The sequence below is a fragment of the Aquarana catesbeiana genome, linkage group LG05, assembly GCF_042186555.1.
Source record: "Aquarana catesbeiana isolate 2022-GZ linkage group LG05, ASM4218655v1, whole genome shotgun sequence".
Taxonomy (NCBI): Eukaryota; Metazoa; Chordata; class Amphibia; order Anura; family Ranidae; genus Aquarana; species Aquarana catesbeiana.
The window spans coordinates 621609374-621627043 of NC_133328.1; positions in this window are offsets into that span (position 1 = coordinate 621609374).

The following is a 17670-nucleotide window of genomic DNA, read 5'->3' on the forward strand; positions in this document are numbered from 1 at the left end:
AGCAGGCATGTCTCCGCTTACATCCGTCGCTCCATAGGCTAACATGGATCACCCGTTCAGGTCCGCCGTCAAAACTGACAGGCGGACCTGAACGGTCCGATCGTGTGAAAGGGGCCTAACAGTGTAAATCTGCTGTCCCCTCAAAATAACTCAACACAGCCATTAATGTCTAATGCTCTGTACACACGGGCGGACTTTTCAGCAACAAAGGTCCGATGGTCTTTCCGACGGACTTTCAACGGACTTCCGACGGACTTTCTAACGAACGGACTTACCTACACACGATCACACCAAAGTCCGACGGATTCGTACGTGATAACGTACGACCGGACTTAAATAAGGAAGTTGATAGCCAGTAGCCAATAGCTGCCCTAGCGTCGCTTTTTTGGACTAGCATACAGATGGATTTTTCGACCGGACTCGAGTCTGTCAGAAAGATTTGAAGCATGTTCCAAATCTAAAGTCCATCAGATTTTCGCCAGAAAAAGTCAGCTGAAGGTCTGATGAAGCCCACACATGGTCGAATTGTCCGACGTATTCGTTCCGTTGGACCAGTCCTGTCTAAAAGTCCGCCTGTGTGTACACGGCATAAACCGCTGGCAACAAAAGTGAGTACACAGATTTCCCTTGCAGAGACATCAGTTTTCATGTGTGTTTCGATGAGTTTTTACAGCCTGTTCACATATCTGTGGGCCAGCCGCAGTGCGATTTGAAAAAGAGACCTGTGCCATTTTGGTGCGGTTCAGGTACAATTTCTAATCTGATACACTACAATTCACATTGGACTGGGCTTTGAATTCGCACTGCAAACCAACCCGCACATACACTATATTTTCAAAAGTATTGGGACAGCTGCCTTTACACATGTCATATCACCAAATCATTTGGTGGAGGGGGGATTATGGTGTGGGGTTGGTTTCTAGGGGTTGGGCTTGGCCCCTTAGTTCCAGTGAAGGGAACTCTTAAGGCATCAGCATACCAAGACATTTTGGGCAATTTTATGCTCCTAACTTTGTGAGAACAGTTTTGGGATGTCCCCTTCCTGTTCCAACATGACTACGCACCAATGCACAAAGCAAGGTCCATAAAGACATGGATGAGCGAGTTTGGGGTGGAAGAACTTGACTGGCCTGCACAGAGTCCTGACCTCAACCCAAAAGAACACATTTGGGATGAATAAGAGCAGAGACTGCGAGCCATGCCTTCTTGTCCTAAATTGATGGCTGACCTCACAAATGCGCTTCTGGAAGAATGGTCAAACATCCCCATAGACACACCCCTAAACCTTGTGGACAGACTCCCTAGAAGAGTTGAAGCTGTTATAGCTGCAAGGGGTGGGTCAACTCAATATTGTACCCTATGGACTAAGACTGGGATGCCATTAAAGTTCATGTGAGTGTAAAAGCAGGTGTCCAAATACTTTTGACAATAACAGTCTGAAGATATGAGTTTTAGTATCGGAGCATTTGGACAAGTGCAAATGCTTAGCATCGACTCTGACACCGGTATCCGTGCAAAGCTAATTACTAGAGATCAAGAGATTGATTGTGATGGTAGGACTATCTGACGTCATTCAGGGACCTGCTAAAGAGGCCATTTGAGCTCCCTAGAATACATCCTCTGTGTTAAAACACAGCATGGATCCCTTTGACACAATGGTGTGGGATCTATTGTCCAGCTTTTGATACAAGAATGGGCAAGTAGGCACATCCATCTTCAATTATTGACAAGGTACACAGACTTATGATTGTGATGTGCTATGACGCACATACCTTTTTTTCAACTTTATTTTCTTGCAAATAGGGGTACCCTTGACCACTTTACCTGAGATTTTGTTCACCATTTGTGGTGAAGAGACAATCTTCATTGGTTGGTCAGATTTGTTTTAGTTTACTTATCATTACTTGTTTTCTTATGAAAATATTTATCTTTGTTTCCGTAACTATATTTTTGAACTGTCCCGTGGCATTTTCATTTTTCCTGAAATAGCTGTTCTGTAATAGCTATTCAAATTCCTCATGACTTGAACATTTACACTGCCTACACAGAAATGTCACAGCTTACAGCACACAAAAACAAGTTTTCTTCCTGTTCTTCAGTACTGGAAGCTTGATATTGAAAAGCTGATTAAAGTCTTAAAGGCATCCAGCCAGATACACTTGAGATTGATTGTGTACTCTTTATGTCTTCTGTAATGATCAGCAGGGACCTGATTGTTGTGGATAGGGGAGCTGAAAATTCCTAAGGAAACCAAGAATCGAATTGGAAGTGAATAGCTGAGAACCAGAACAGGTAGTCGAGGTGCAGGTCAAATTAGAAGTTAGGGCAGGACAAGATAATAGCATAGGCAGTATCAGGTACCTGGTTGGAGGCCAAGATGAAAAGAGGGCTCCCCTTACACCTTTGTTCCAGACACCCATGGAGGGTAGCAAAAAGAATTAGAGGGCAAAGAGTGGCATGGGTGTTAGAAGTCCAATCAATGGAATCTCCTTCCTGGAGGCAGGCTTGACTGATGTGCTCTTACAAACCAATGGGAAGGTCCCAAAGAAGAAGTAAACTGGAAGACAGCTGACCAGGACACTGAAACACACAGCAGGTTGGAAACATTGTTGGACAGGTCGCCAAGGAGGCAGACAGGAAGCAGGGTAGCAGACAGAGCCATGGTCAGGAGGAAATCTCAGATCAGTCAAGAAGTTCAGTAGAGAGAAGCCATACTCAGGAACTAGCAAGGCCAAACCCGGGAATCAGACATGCTGTGGTCAGGAAGTAGCAGAGGTGAAACTAGTAATTAGCAGTGACAAGCTGTGGTCAAGAATTATCTGAGGTCAAACCAGGAATAAGCAGTGACAAGCCGTGATCAGGAACTAGCCAAGGTCAATAGCAAGAAGGCATTGCAGAGACAAGTCCATGGACAGACTGGGTCAGCAACAGGAAAGCACATCTCAGGAATAGGTTCAGGGTTCAAGATGCAGGGTAAAAGCTGAAGTCCATCCAGGAACTTCCTGACTCGGCTCTGTTTCTTAAATAGGCCATTTGGCACCAAGACTAGGATTGGGCATGGGTGCCTGTGTGCCTGCATGCACATAAATCCATGCAGCGTGCACATGTGAATTAATACAATCCTGTGAACATGCAACATTTGCACATGCAAATGGCTGAAAGCTATCCTTATTCTGTGCACTGGTACACATGCACTTCATCTTCTGATTCAGTTCTGACAGGAAAGCAGGAGACAGAACTGTTTCCTAGTTAATTATATAGGAAAGGGCTTTGCCTGAGTTAACTTTTCTTTCTAAAGCAAAATTTGAAACCTAGAACTAATGTGCAGTTCTGGTAACCTGATGATCAGCAGTATTAAATTACCCCCAGCACTGGCACAACCCTTTCTCTACAAGTAAGGGTGGCAAAGTCTGTTGTAACTAACAACATGTGAAGGAATAAATATACTAGGACACAGCATAGTAGTAAACTTCCTTTTAGAGTCCATGTATTGAATTACGCTTCTTCTTTGTAGGCATCTTGTCCACCTGCAAAAGCATGAAAGAGAAAGCTTGTTTGCCATCAGGTCTTGACGTGCATACTAATTTAGACCAATATTGTTACATAGTTAGTCAGGTTGAAAAAAGACACAAGTCCATCTAGTTCAACCAAAAAAAAAATACAATCCCATATACACAATCCTTCATGCACAGTTGATCCAGAGAAAGGCAAAAAACCCCAGCAAAGTATGCTCCAATTTGCTACAGCAGGGGAAACAATTCCTTCCTGATCCCCTGAGAGGCAATCGGATTTTCCCTGGATCAACTTTACCTTTACAGTAAATGTTAGTACCTGGTTATATTATGCACATTTAGGAAAGATTCCAGGCCTCTTTTAAAGCAATCTACGGAGCTTGCCAGAACCACCAATGGAGGGAGTCTATTCCACATTTTCACAGCTCTTACTGTGAAGAAACCTTTCCGTATTTGGAGATGAAATCTTTTTTCCTCTAGACGTAAATAGTGTCCCCTTGTCCTCTGTGATGACCTTAAAGTGAATAACTCAACACCAAGTTCACTATATGGACCCCTTATGTATTAGTACATGTTGATCATATCCCCCCTTAATCACCTCTTCTCAAGAGGGAATAGATTCAGTTCCTCATAGCTGAGCTCCTTCATGCCTCTTATTAGTTTGGTTTCCCATCTCTGCACTTTCTCCAGTTCCCCGATATCCTTTTCTGAGAACTGGTGCCCAAAACTGAACTGCATATTCCAGATGAGATCTTACTAATGATTTGTACAGGGGGGCAAAATGATATCTCTCTCTCTGGAGTCCATACCTCTCCTAATACAAGAAGGGACTTTGCTCGCTTTGGAAACTGCAGCTTGGCATTGCATGTTATTATTGAGCTTATGATCTACCAAGACCCCCCAGATCCTTCTCCACCAATGATTCCCCCAGTTGTACTCCCCCTAGTATGTATGATACATGCATATTCTTAGCCCCCAAGTGCATAACTTTACATTTATCAACATTAAACCTCATTTGCCACTTAGTCGCCCAATGAAACAGTGCATTGAGGTCGACTTGTAAATTGGAGACATCCTGTAAGGACGTTATTCCATTGCATAGCTTATGCCGCGTACACGCGACCGGTTTTGCCGTCGGAATAAACACTGAAGGTTTCTCCAACGGAACTCCGACGGAATTCCATTCAAGCGGTCTTGCCTACACACGGTCAACCCAAAGTCCGACCAAAGTCTGACCATCCAGAACGCGGTGACGTACAGCACGTACGACGGGACTAGAAAAAGGAAGTTCAATAACTAGTAGCCAATAGCTTCTGTCTCATACTTGCTTCAGAGCATGCGTCGTTTTTGGTCCATCGGAACAGCATACAGATGAGCGGTTTTCCCGATAGGAATTGTTTCCGTCAGAAATATTTAGAACATGTTCTATTTCTAGGTCCGTCAGAATTTTTGAAAAAAAAAAAGTCCGATGAGGCACACACACACAATCGGAATAGACGATGAAAAGGCTCCGTCTGACTTTTTCTTCCGGACATTCCGCTCGTGTGTACGCGGCTTTAGTGTTATCTGCAAAGGCAGAAATTACTTTTAATCACAGACTCTATATCATTTATAAAGTTATTAAAAAGTAAGGGTCCCAACACTGAACCTTGGGGTACACCACTGATAGCCTTACACCATTCAGAGTAATAATCATTAACCACTACTCTACCACTACTGAATTCTGTCTTTTAGCCAGTTTTCTATCCATTTACAAACTGATTTTTCCAAGCCTGTAGACTTTACCTTACACATGAGCCATGTGTGGGGAACTGTGTCAAACGCTTTTTCAAAATCCAAGTATACCACGTCCACAGCCACCCCTCTGTCCAAGGCTTTACATACCTCATCATAAAAAGAAATCAGGTTTGTTTGACAACTTCTGTCTTTCATGAATCCATGCTGTCTGTTGCTTAAAATAGGAGGAGGAGTCACGTGAGTGCCTGGAGATGCTCTGATATAAGGTATAATCGGCATCTTTTTTATATAACACAGACACATAGGAACATAATGTTGTTTTTACAGAGGGGATGGTATGTTTATAGTGTAGTTATGATACCAGCAGGAGGGGAGGGCTGGGGAGTGGACGGAGCTGACAGGCAGAGAGGGGAGGGGGGAGAGGATGGGGGAGAGCAGAGAGCAGGGCTGCAGGTGACAGAGGCACGTAAATTGACCACGGTGTCTGGGCTCAGCAGCCATGATAAACCATGGCCAGTTTACAGGGGGGAAGGCAGAACCAGGCAGGATCAGCCAGGTATTTTAGGTGATGGAAGGGGCCAAATTACACAGCACAAGCACTGTGCTGTTATTTATGCTTTAACCACCAGAGCAAGACGATGTACGTCGGCACAATGGCATGGCTGGGCAAATGGGCATACAGGTATGTCCCCTTTAAATTATGGCATTGTGGGCGCCGACTCGATTTCCGCCGGGGGCCCGCAATGTAAACAAGGCATTTCCCTGTTCTGCCTAGTGACATGACAGGGATCTACTGCTCCCTGTCATTGGGAGCAGTGATCGCTGTCATGTCAGTGGTAGCCCACCCACCCACAGTTAGAATCACTCCCTAGGACACACTTAACCCCTTGATCGCCCCTTAGTGTTTACCCCTTGCCTGTTAGTGTCATTTACACAGTAATCAGTGTATGTTTATAGCGCTGATCGCTATATAAATGACAATGGTCCCAAAATGTGTCAAAAGTGTTTGATATGTGCACCATAATGTCGCAGTCATGCTAACAATCGCAGATCGCCACCATTACTAATTAAAAAAAAAAAATTATAATAAAAATGCCATAAATCTATCCCCTATTTTGTAGACGCTATAACTTTTGCGCAAACCAATCAATATATGCTTATTGCAATTTTTTTTACCAAAAATATGTAAAAGAATACATATCGGCCTAAACTGAGAAAGAAATTTTTTTTTTTATATATTTTTGGGGGATATTTATTATAGCAAAAAGTAAAAAATATTGCTTTTTTTTCAAAATGTTCGCTCTTTTTTGTTTATAGCGCAAATTAATAAAAATAAAAAAAAATCACCAAAAGCTCTAATTGTGGGAAAAAAAGGACATCAATTTTGTTTGGGTGCAATGTCTTATGACAGCGCAATTGTCAGTTAAAGAGACGCAGTGCCGAATCGCAAAAAGTGCTCTGGTCAGAAAGGGGGTAAATCCTTCTGGGGCTGAACTGGTTAAAGGGGTTGTAAAGGTAAAAGTTTTTTCAACTTAATGCATTCTATGCATTAAGGTGAAAAAACATCCGACAGTACCGCCCACCCCAGCCCCCCCTTTTTTACTTACCTGACCCCTCGAAAGTCCCGCACTCGCCCCGACATCCTCTTTGCCGCTCAACCTGGCCATTGATTGGTTACAGTGGATGGATTTAAAGCAGCTCAGCCATTGGCTCGCGCTGCTGTCAATCACATCCAATGGCGCTGCGTGCTGGGGGCGGGGCCAAGCGATACAGTGAGCAGCTATGGCCACCGGCTGTATCACGGGAGCATGCCCGCAAGCACTCAACACCATGCAAGGGAGCTCGCATGAAGGTGTTGAGTCCTTGCGGGGGGAAGCCGAGGGACCCCAGAAGACGAGGTTCATGGCCACTCTGTGCAAAACGAGCTGCACAGTGGAGGTAAGTATAACATGTTTGTTATTTTAAAAAATATATATATATTTTTAGTGATCCTTTAAGGGAACAGGATCTTTTTTTTTTTTTTTTTTTTTTTTTTTTTTAGGGTAACAAACTCTTTAATTGAACAGGCTGCAGTTAAAAGCAGATTGGTTACTATGCACAGCTGCATCAGATTCTGTGTGCAACAGTTTTAGTAAATCTGCCCATGTGCTCCATCAGGAGGCCAGCTGCAAAGATCTGGAAGAGAAAGCCAGCCCCTTGATGTGATCAAAAAGAAAGATAGCAGTGCGATAGCCAGCATGCAGCAGAGATCAGTGAATCACAGCAGGATAGCGCTGGATTCGCTGGGTGGATGAGTATGCCATTTCAGCTCAATGCAATGGACAAGGTAATAACACAATCAACCACGGAGAAGAGGTGACGTTCCTCTGTAAAGTGGAGGTTCAGCCTAAAACTAAAATCTCTAAATCTAATTGCTTTATTTAGATATCAGCAAAGACTTCAGCAAGTCAGAATCTTTGTTTGTGAATTTTGCGGGATCACACAAAGGATTTAAAGCATCAAAATCCACTATCGCTAGATGGTTAAGGACGATAGTTTTAGAGTAGGGATAAGCCGAACGCCCCCCCGGTTCGGTTCGCAGCAGAACATGCGAACAGGCAAAAAATTTGTTCGAACACCGTTAAAGTCTATGGGACACGAACATGAATAATCAAAAGTGCTCATTTTAAAGGCTTGTATGCAAGTATTTGTCATAAAAAGAGTTTGGGGACCTGGGTCCTGCCCCAGGGGACATGTATCAATGCAAAAAAAGTTTTGAAAAAGGCCGTTTTTTCAGGAGCAGTGATTTTTAATAATGCTTAAAGTTAAACAATAAAAGTGAAATATTCCTTTAAATTTCATACCTGGGGGGTGTCTATAGTATGCCTGTAAAGTGGCGCATTGAAAGTACTCGCGGCTATAATGAATTGTTGGTCCCGGAGAATACAGATAAAAGAAGTCATTGAAAAAAATGGCATGGGATCCCCCCAGTCCATTACCAGGCCCTTTGGGTCAGGTATGAATATTAAGGGGAACCCCGTGCCAAAATAAAAAAAATGGCATGGGGTCCCCCCAAAAATCCATACCAGACCCTTATCTGAGCACGCAACCTGGCAGGCAGCAGGAAAAGAGGGGGGGCCCCCCCTCCTGAACCGTACCAGGCCACATGCCCTTAACATGGGGAGGGTGCTTTGGGGTAGCCCCCCAAAGCACCTTGTCCCCACGTTTATGGGGGCAAGGGCCTCATCCCCACAACCCTTGCCCGGTGGTTGTGGGGGTCTGCGGGCGGGGGGCTTATCGGAATCTGGAAGCCCCCTTTAACAAGGGGACCTCAAAATGGTACAAATGACAAGACACGACTTGGGGACAAGTTCTTTATTAAAAAATACAAAAATAAAAATGTCCCATGAAGTCCATTCATCTTCTCTAGCTCCGCCGACGGACCGAAAAAGAAAAAAAAAACAAAGCCGCAACTGACCTATCCTAATGGGAGGCACCCGCCGTATGACGCGTCTTTGCTTTGACAGTTCTTTTATAACTGAGGGTGGGGGCCACACGGTGACGTTCCTGGGTGACCCTGCCCCCCCTCTGATGCACAGGGACTTCCCTATGGCTTTCCCGGGGCATCAGAGGGGGGAGGGGCCACCCGGTTACGTAAACTGTTCGACACGAAGATCGGGCTCATCCCTATTTTAGGGGCATACAGGTTGGCAGGGAGGCAAGCGTCTCTAGTTAAGGCACATTCAACTAGGGCGGTTTCAGCTTGGTGGGCAGAAAAAGCCGGTGCCACTCCTGAGATCTACAGAGCAGCGACGTGGTCCAGTTACTCCACGTTTGCAAAGCATTACTGCTTGGACTTGGTTGCTGATAAAGAACAGGAATTTGGGTGAAAGGTCCTCCAGGCAGTGGTCCCATCCTAACTGAGTAAGTTTCTTTCTTATTGCTTATCATCTCAGAGGCTGTCCTGGAAGACGATGAGAGAAAACCGAAGTTCGACTTACCGGTAACTCTTTTTCTAGGAGTCTTCCAGGACAGCCTGGTTTCCCACCCAGAGTCTTATAGCTGGTGCAAAGGGGATATACTAATGTTATGCCAGTGTGTTATGTCTTTCAGAGCCTTCCGGCGGTTCTTGTGAAAACTGAAGGGGAAGGCCTGGAGGACCTCCTTTTAACCATTTGGGTGAATGTGTTTCCTGTCCCGGAGCCCTATATCTCAGAGGCTGTCCTGGAAGACTCCTAGGAAAAGAGTTACCGCACCCTGTCCCACTGAGCTCGCGTGCAGAAGCGAACGCATGCGTGAGAAGCGTCCGCATATAAAAACGGTGTTCAAACCACACATGTGAGGTATCGCCACGAGCGGTAGAGTGAGAGCAATAATTATAGCCCTAGACCTCCTCTGTAACTCAAAACATGCAACCTGTAGAATTTTTTAAACGTCGCCTATGGAGATTTTTAAGGGTAAAAGTTTGTTGCCATTCCACGAGCGGGCACAATTTTTAAGCATGACATGTTGGGTCAATTTATTCGGTGTAACATTATCTTTCACAATATAAAAAAAATGGGCTAACTTTACTGTTGTCTTATTTTTTAATTAAAAAAAGTGTATTTTTTCCAAAAAAAGACCGCTGCACAAATACGGTGTGACAGAAAGTATTGCAACGACTGCCATTTTATTCTCTAGGGTGTATAAATGTATAATGTTTGGGGGTTCTAAGTAATTTTCTAGCAAAGAAATTTGTTTTTAACTTGTAAACAACAAATCTCAAAAAGAGGCTCGGTCCTTAAGTGGTTAAGTTCTACCAGTGCACACCTTAATATAAAGCATCCTCCAAAGCTGGTTGCTAAAGGTGAAGTGAACAGAGGCTGGCATCAGAAGCAAAGTAACAATACCAGGAAACAAGTCAGAATGCTAAAGCTGAAATGAACATGCAAGGACAAGGCGAAGAACAAACAGATTGCCAGGAATTTCACTGCAGTAATCCTGTGCAAGTGAAGAGTGACCAGAATTGCAATTACATAAGGGAAGACAGGAACAGAAGTAAATATTTATTGTGACACTATGGATATACGGAAAAAGTGACAACAAAAACAGCAAATGGTGAAACAAATGGGACATGGCAAGGGGACAAAAAAAAAGCAATAAAGACACAAAAATAGAATTGCACAAGAACACATGCTGTAATATGGAGAAAAAATAAACTGCCTGGATGTGGAGGAGCTGTAGAATTCAGACTAAATAAGCCAGGTTCCAGAGGTAGAAGAACAAGAGGTGCAGACAAAGTAAAGTTGCAAGGCCCCTTTCACACTGGGACGGGGGTGGCGTCGGCGGTAAAGCGCCGCTATTGTTAGCGGCGCTTTACCGTCGGTATTCGGCCGCTAGCGGCCGAGAAAGGGTTAAAAACCACTGCAAAGTGCCTCCCATATAGCCGCACTGTCCCATTGATTTCAATGTATACACCGCTCCTTCATCACTCCGAAAATGCTGCTAGCAGGACTTTTTTTCCCGTCCTGCTAGCGCACCGCTCCAGTGTGAAAGCCCTCAGGGCTTTCACACTGGAGAGACAGCAGCGGCTGTTTCGGGTTGGTTTGCAGGCGCTATTATTAGCGCAATGGCGCCTGCAAACCGCCCCAGTGTGAAAGGGGTCTAAGGGCATATCAGCGGAAACAAATGGCGATAAAAAGCACCACAGTAAGAAATTGCATAGAAAAAGCAAAGAGCCGAGATACTTCAAATCTATGGGGTTGAATTACTAAAACTGGAGAGTGCAAAATCTGGTGCAGCTCTGCACAGAAACCAATCAGCTTCCAGTATTTTTTAATCAAAGCTTAAAGTGGTTGCAAAGGCAGAAGGTTTTTTTTTTTAATCTTAACGCATTCTATGCATTAAGATAAAAAACCTTCTGTGTGCAGCAGCCCCCCTAATACTTACCAGAGCCCACATCACGATCCAGCGATATTGCATGAGAGTGTCGGCTGTCCGGGACTCTCCCTCCTCATTGGCTGAGACAGCAGCAGATGCCACTGGCTCCCACTGCTGTCAATCAAAGTGCGCGAGACAACGAGGAGAGAAAGGGGGCGGGGCCGGGTCACGGCTCTGTGTCTAAATGGACACACAGAGCAGCGGCTTGGCTCAGGTGCCCCTATAGCAAGCTGCTTGGCTTGCTGTGGGGGCACTCGGAAGGGGGAAGAGGCCAGAAGCACTGAAGAGGGACCCGGGAAAAGGAGGATCTGGGCTGTTCTGTGCAAAACCATTACACAGAGTAGGTAAGTATGACATATTTGTTATTAAAAAAAATAGATAAAAACAAGAGTTTTGTATCACTTTAACTGCTTGCCATAACCTACGGCTATAGGGCGGCAGCTGTGCACCGGATCATATATGGGATGCCGCACTTCCAGGTAGGGGGTGGGCGTGCACGCTGCCGGGAGCTCGCTTCCGCTGTTTCGGGTACTCAGTGTCCTCTGGCTCCTGCCGATCATCAGGTAGAGACACACAACTGTGATCTGCCTATGTAAACAAGGCAGATCGCTGTTCTGACAGGTGGAAGGGGATGGAAATTGTGTCCCTGCATGGCAGGGAAAAAAATTCATCTGTTCCTTCAGTAAAAGCAAAATTCGACTTTCCGCCAACAAATGTTGGCTAGCATGTTCTCAAATTTTCCGCCAACAAATGTGTGTTGTCGAACTTTCCGATCGTGTGTACACAAGTCCGTCGGACAAAGTACAAACACGCATGCTCGGAGTCAATGCTCACCAAACACAACTTTAGCAGAAGGAGCCCAAAGGGTGGCGCATGACTATTGAACTTCCTTTTTATCGGCTCGCCGTACGTCTTGTACGTCACTACGTTCCTAATTGTTGGCCAACATTTGTGTGACCGTGTGTATGCAAGACAAGTTGGAGCCAACAACCTTTGAACAAAATTTGACGGTTTTGTTGTCGGAAAGTCCGATCGTGTGTACGGGGCATAAGAGCAACAAGGATGTGGAATTCCCTTCCAAAGGTGGTGGCCTCAGCGGGGGGCATCGATAGTTTCAAAAAAATATTAGATAAGCACCTGAATTACCGCAACTTACAGGGATATACAATGTAATACTGACATAAGTTGGACTTGATGGACTTGTGTCTTTTTTCAACCTCACAACCTCACAGTCACACTAATTACAATGGTTCCATTACACTTAATGGTGTCTTGTCACCACTGATAAAATAAACCAACTCTGTTTATAAGGGCCCCCCCCAACGCGAAGTGCCCTGTGCCTCCAAGGTCTAAATCTGGCCTATCAGTGGGTGAGCATTATTTACAGTATAATGCATTCCCACAGGTGTAAAAGGGCCCTTACAGGTGTTTATTATTTTTTACAGTAATCCCAGTGCTTCTCCTAACATTGCCTTTATCTACTTTTATTCTCCAGAAGGACAGAGCTATCTTTGGTTGTCAGAGTCATCATCTACTTGTCGGAGTAAGATTCTGCCCCCAGATGGACAACTTTCACACATATCGGCTGACACGGATCTGCCCCTGCTGCAGCCTCTCACCTTGTGACTTGCTACAAAGTTACAATTTTGCAGTCCAATCCCTGGGAGACTAAGGAAATACTTACTCCCGCCTGCAGCAGAATGACAACATCATCTCAGTTAAAGCCCTTGATTGGAACAGAAGAACGACTTTTCAAATATAATTGATGGAACTTCATAGTTACATGGTTGGTAAGGTTGAATAAAAACAACAGTCCAACCTGTGTAGGTGTGTGTGTTGAAAATCATTTCCCATATCCCCTTACATTGTTTTAGTTAAATGAATGGGTGCAAAGAGACAGTTCCCCATAAAAGAGTCTCCAAGATAGGGGAAGGGCCAGAAAAGGGAGAAAAATGGACTATCGCGGTACCCTAAAAAGATATAACGTCCAGTAAAAATAAAATGTATTTATTAATATACAATTAAAGATAAAGTATCTAGATACAATAGTAATAACTGTGCAAAATTGTACAAATTAAGGACACGACACTGGTACTCAAATACACTCCATGATGAAGATTGGGAGTTGTATAATTGATCTCAGTGCACGATCATCCTCAACATGTTTCGTGGTCTTATACCGCTTCTTCAGGAGGAGCACAATATATATAGTCTATAGATAAAATTATAAAGGTAACATATTAAGCACCAATCAATATAATGCTATTATGTACAACTGAGAGAACAATTAATTGGGGAAACATAAAAATTATATCGCTTACCAGTGAATACCCATGGGAGATCAAAGGTCAAACAGCAGGTCATCAAAATTTCCCCACGGCGGATATGGGGGACCTGGTTGGTGATGATTAAGGTTAGGGCTGGTAAGCCACTATAGTAGAATTTTATAAAAATATTTAGAATTACTATATGCACACACATGTATATACATATACATATAGGTACCTACATACCTACGCTATGGTCCATGCCTACAGACCTCAGCTTGTAGATTAAGTGTTTGTGGGGGATTGTATCAAATGCTTTTGCAAAATCAAGGTATACCAAATCCACCGGCCTACCTTTGTCCAGATGGGAGCTCACTTCCTCGTAGAATGTTAATAGAAAATAAATATAGTGTTGCTCAAAATTATAACAGGTTTCTCCATGGAAATACAATTATTTACTTCAACAAATCAATTGTGTGGACTAAATAGACTGTTTTATTGTGTCATTTTATCTTATAACACCCAGAGTGAACAAGGAGTATGCTCTGTAGGATCTCTAGCAGAATCAAAAAATTGTTATTTAGCCTGAAATACATTTTCCTGAAGTGTTTCCCTATGTGTATATCACTTCCCTCTATAGATTGAAAAGTCTTACTGCCGACCTTCCCATGAAGCTGTTATAATGCATCATTATTGGTTGCAAGAATAAGAATATTACGTGAGCTAGGTGACAGACGTGTCAAAATCGGAGTCATAAGTGTGGTAAATGAAACATACGTCTTTTGCTGCAATGCTTCAGTCTTTGTCAACGGTTGAGCATATGTTGCCTACATGAAGAAGCTATAGCTCCAGTCCTGCTATAAAGGAGGGGGCTGGGAGAATGTACAGGATCTCTGATCACTTTACAACTTAAACACAGGGTAACTATAATTCTTTAGACTGTTCATAATTTGACAAGAGACTTGTTGTGATTTTTTTAGATGCCTCCTTCAAGCTAGCAACACCGTAACCCATTTTTGTGTTAAAAAGTTATCCAAGATATTTATTACATAACATACACATAAAAAATCCATCATTAACCACTTCATTACTGCGCTATAGCTGAAAGACAGCTACAGCGTGGCTCTGTTGTTCTGGGAGGGTGTTTATGGACATTAAGGTTGCCACCTGTCTGGGATTCACCTGGACAGTCCACCTGAAACCCGGACACATTATTCAGACCAGGCTGTGGCTCCCCAAGTAACACACAAATTTGTTGCCATCCAGAAGCTGCGGGCAGCTGTCTGAGGGCAGGTTCAGCTTCACTGGGAGCCTGGGCGATGATGTCAGCAAGTGGCAACACCCACTTTTTACCACCACGTGCTATATGTGCTGTATTACTACTTTCCTTGTGGCACCCAAAGATGTCCCAGGTCTTTTATAACTCTTTAGGGTATAGGGATCTCCAAACTACAGTCCTCCTGCTGTTGCGGAACTACACGTTCCATGATGCATTGTAAAACTCTGACATTCACAGACATGACTAGGCATGATGGGAATTGTAGTTCCTGAACAACTGGAGGGCAATAGTTTGGAGACCCCTGTAAAAAAAAAAATTGCCCTGTGCCGCAAAAGTGTTCGGGTTTGGCTTGAAGAAAAGGTGGTAACCTTAATGTACATCCTCCCGGAACCATGCCCCTGCAATGATATGCACCTGTCAAACAGGTGCAGAAAAATTACTCTTTGGGTGTCGGGGGCGCCTTCCCACCGTAACCCTATAGAGGTGCTCTTGATGAAGGCAAAAAAAATTGCAATGATATGCATATGGTTGGTGTTTTGCCACGTTTGATGTGCCTGAGACACAGTTTGCAGATAGCAACAGTGTGATCTGCTGCAGATGTGCTGAAAAAGGCCCAGACAGTTGAGCTGTGGGGGGTGGGCCGGGAGGTAACAGCTGCAGAATGTGATGGAATAGGGTGGCTGCTCCATACTCTTTCTTGATGTCGGCCTTCTTGGGGTTGTGCCGCCTCACCTTCAGTTTCCTCATCTGCTCTATCTGGCACCCAAGTTGCATCAGTGACCTCATTATCATCACCATCATCTCCATCTCCTCCATCTTCATCATTACCACTGGAGACAACTTGGCAATACATTGCGGCTTGGGGAATTCCAATTTGTCTACCAGTGTTCCTCCCTCTCTCTAGGCTCATGTAGCTGTCATCCTCAACCTCAGAACCAACATCTGAATTCAGTAATGGCTGGGCATCATCAAGGAGCAAGTGGCTGACACTGTGGTCAAATAACTCAGCTGACTCCTCAATGGCTGATGTTGGGGCTATGACAGAAATAGATGTGGACAAGGAGGCAGGTTTATCCACTCTGGAAACTGCAGGGGACTGCACACTTGTCTCTGCTTGCGTGACAGAGGATGAGGAGGATGAGGACGATTTAGTAAGCCAGTCCACCACCTCCTCTGCATGCTGTGGCTTGATCGCATGGGCAAACTCACTAGAACAGAGGAAATTATGCCCTGCCTGAGGACTGACCACCACATCCACCTTTGCCTGTGGACACATTTGTTGCTGGCCCCCTTACCGTGCCAAGTTGTCCTCCCAGACATTATTGGGAGGGAGGACAACAAGGAGATTGGGGGCGGGGCTTATAAGCAAATGTAAAGAAGCAGTTGAAATCTGTACATAAATGCACTTTAATTAATGAAAGAGGTGTTTGGTGCGCTTTAATTTGAGTACTCACACTACACAGACACACTCCACGGATACACTATAATATACTGCAATATAATGCACCAAACTTACAGTGACGCACAGAACGCACAGAACTGTATGGCATTAAACTGGCAGTAATGCACACAGAACTATATGGCGTTAAACTGGCAGTAATGCACGCAAAACAATATGCCGTTAAACTATCAGTAACCCACACAGAAGTAAATGGCGTTAAACTGGCAGTAACACACACAGAACTATATGGTGTTAAACTGGCTGGCAGTAACACACACAAAATTATATGGCGTTAAACTGGCAGTGACGCACACAGAACTATATGGCGTTAAACTGGCAGTAACGCACACAAAACGATATGGCATTAAACTGGCAGTAACGCACACAGAAGTAAAATGCTGTTAAACTGGCAGTAACGCACACAGAAGTAAATGCCGTTAAACTGGCAGTAACGCACAAAACTATGTGGCGTTAAACTGGCAGTAACGTACATAGAAGTAAACAGCGTTAAACTGGCAGTAACACAATCAAATAGATGGTGTTCAACCGTCACTACACTGACGCTATCTGAACTGTCCCTACTCTAGCTATACACTAATGTAAAGATTACTGAAACGGTCTCACTACACTACACTGAAACTATATGAGCTGTCCCTACTCTACACTAATGTATGCATGAATGACACGGTCTCACTACACTACAGTGAAACTAACTGAACTGTCCCCACTCTAGCTGCACACTATGCAAAGCTGAATGATGGTCCTCCTCACTACTCACACTATCCCTAGACTGACACTAAACTAATATTCTACACTGACAATTGAAGCAAAATAGCACAGTATAGCACACTAACTAACGAATAGCACTGAACAGAGCCCTGTTCTATCTCTCTCCACGCCAAAAACACACTCAAAATGGCTGCCATTGAAAGAATACTTTTATACTGTGGGGCGGGAATGAGCCATGATTGGATAAAGTCATGATGACAGTTTCCAATCAGGACTCTGACAGTGCTCTGTGCCCTGATTGGCTAAAGCTTTCACTGCTTCAGCCAATCAGGGCTTGCAATGCACTGTTCAGCGCCGCAATGCATTGTGGTCGGTTCGGGGGGGGGCGAACAAACAGTCGAATGACCCGTTTGTTCTGCTGTTCTTCGAATGTCCAAACAACGAAAGTTCAAAACTTATGCTCGGGCAGAACCGTTCACCCATCCCAAATGGCCATGTCTTGGTAGGTTTGCAGTTGTGTCATACACTTTCCATTTTTGGATGATAGATTGAATTATAATTATAACCTAATGCTGCTTTAAACTTCTCCACAACTTTATTCCTGACCTCTCAAGTGTGTTCTTTGGCCTTCCTGATGCTGTTTGTTCGGTAAGGTTCTCTAACAAACCTCTGAAGGCTTCACAGAACAGCTGTGTTTATACTGAGATTAAATTACATACAGGTGGACTCTATTTACTAATTAGGTGACTTCTGAAGGCAATTGGTTCCACTAGATTTTAGGTAAGGGTATCAGAGTAAAGGGGGCTA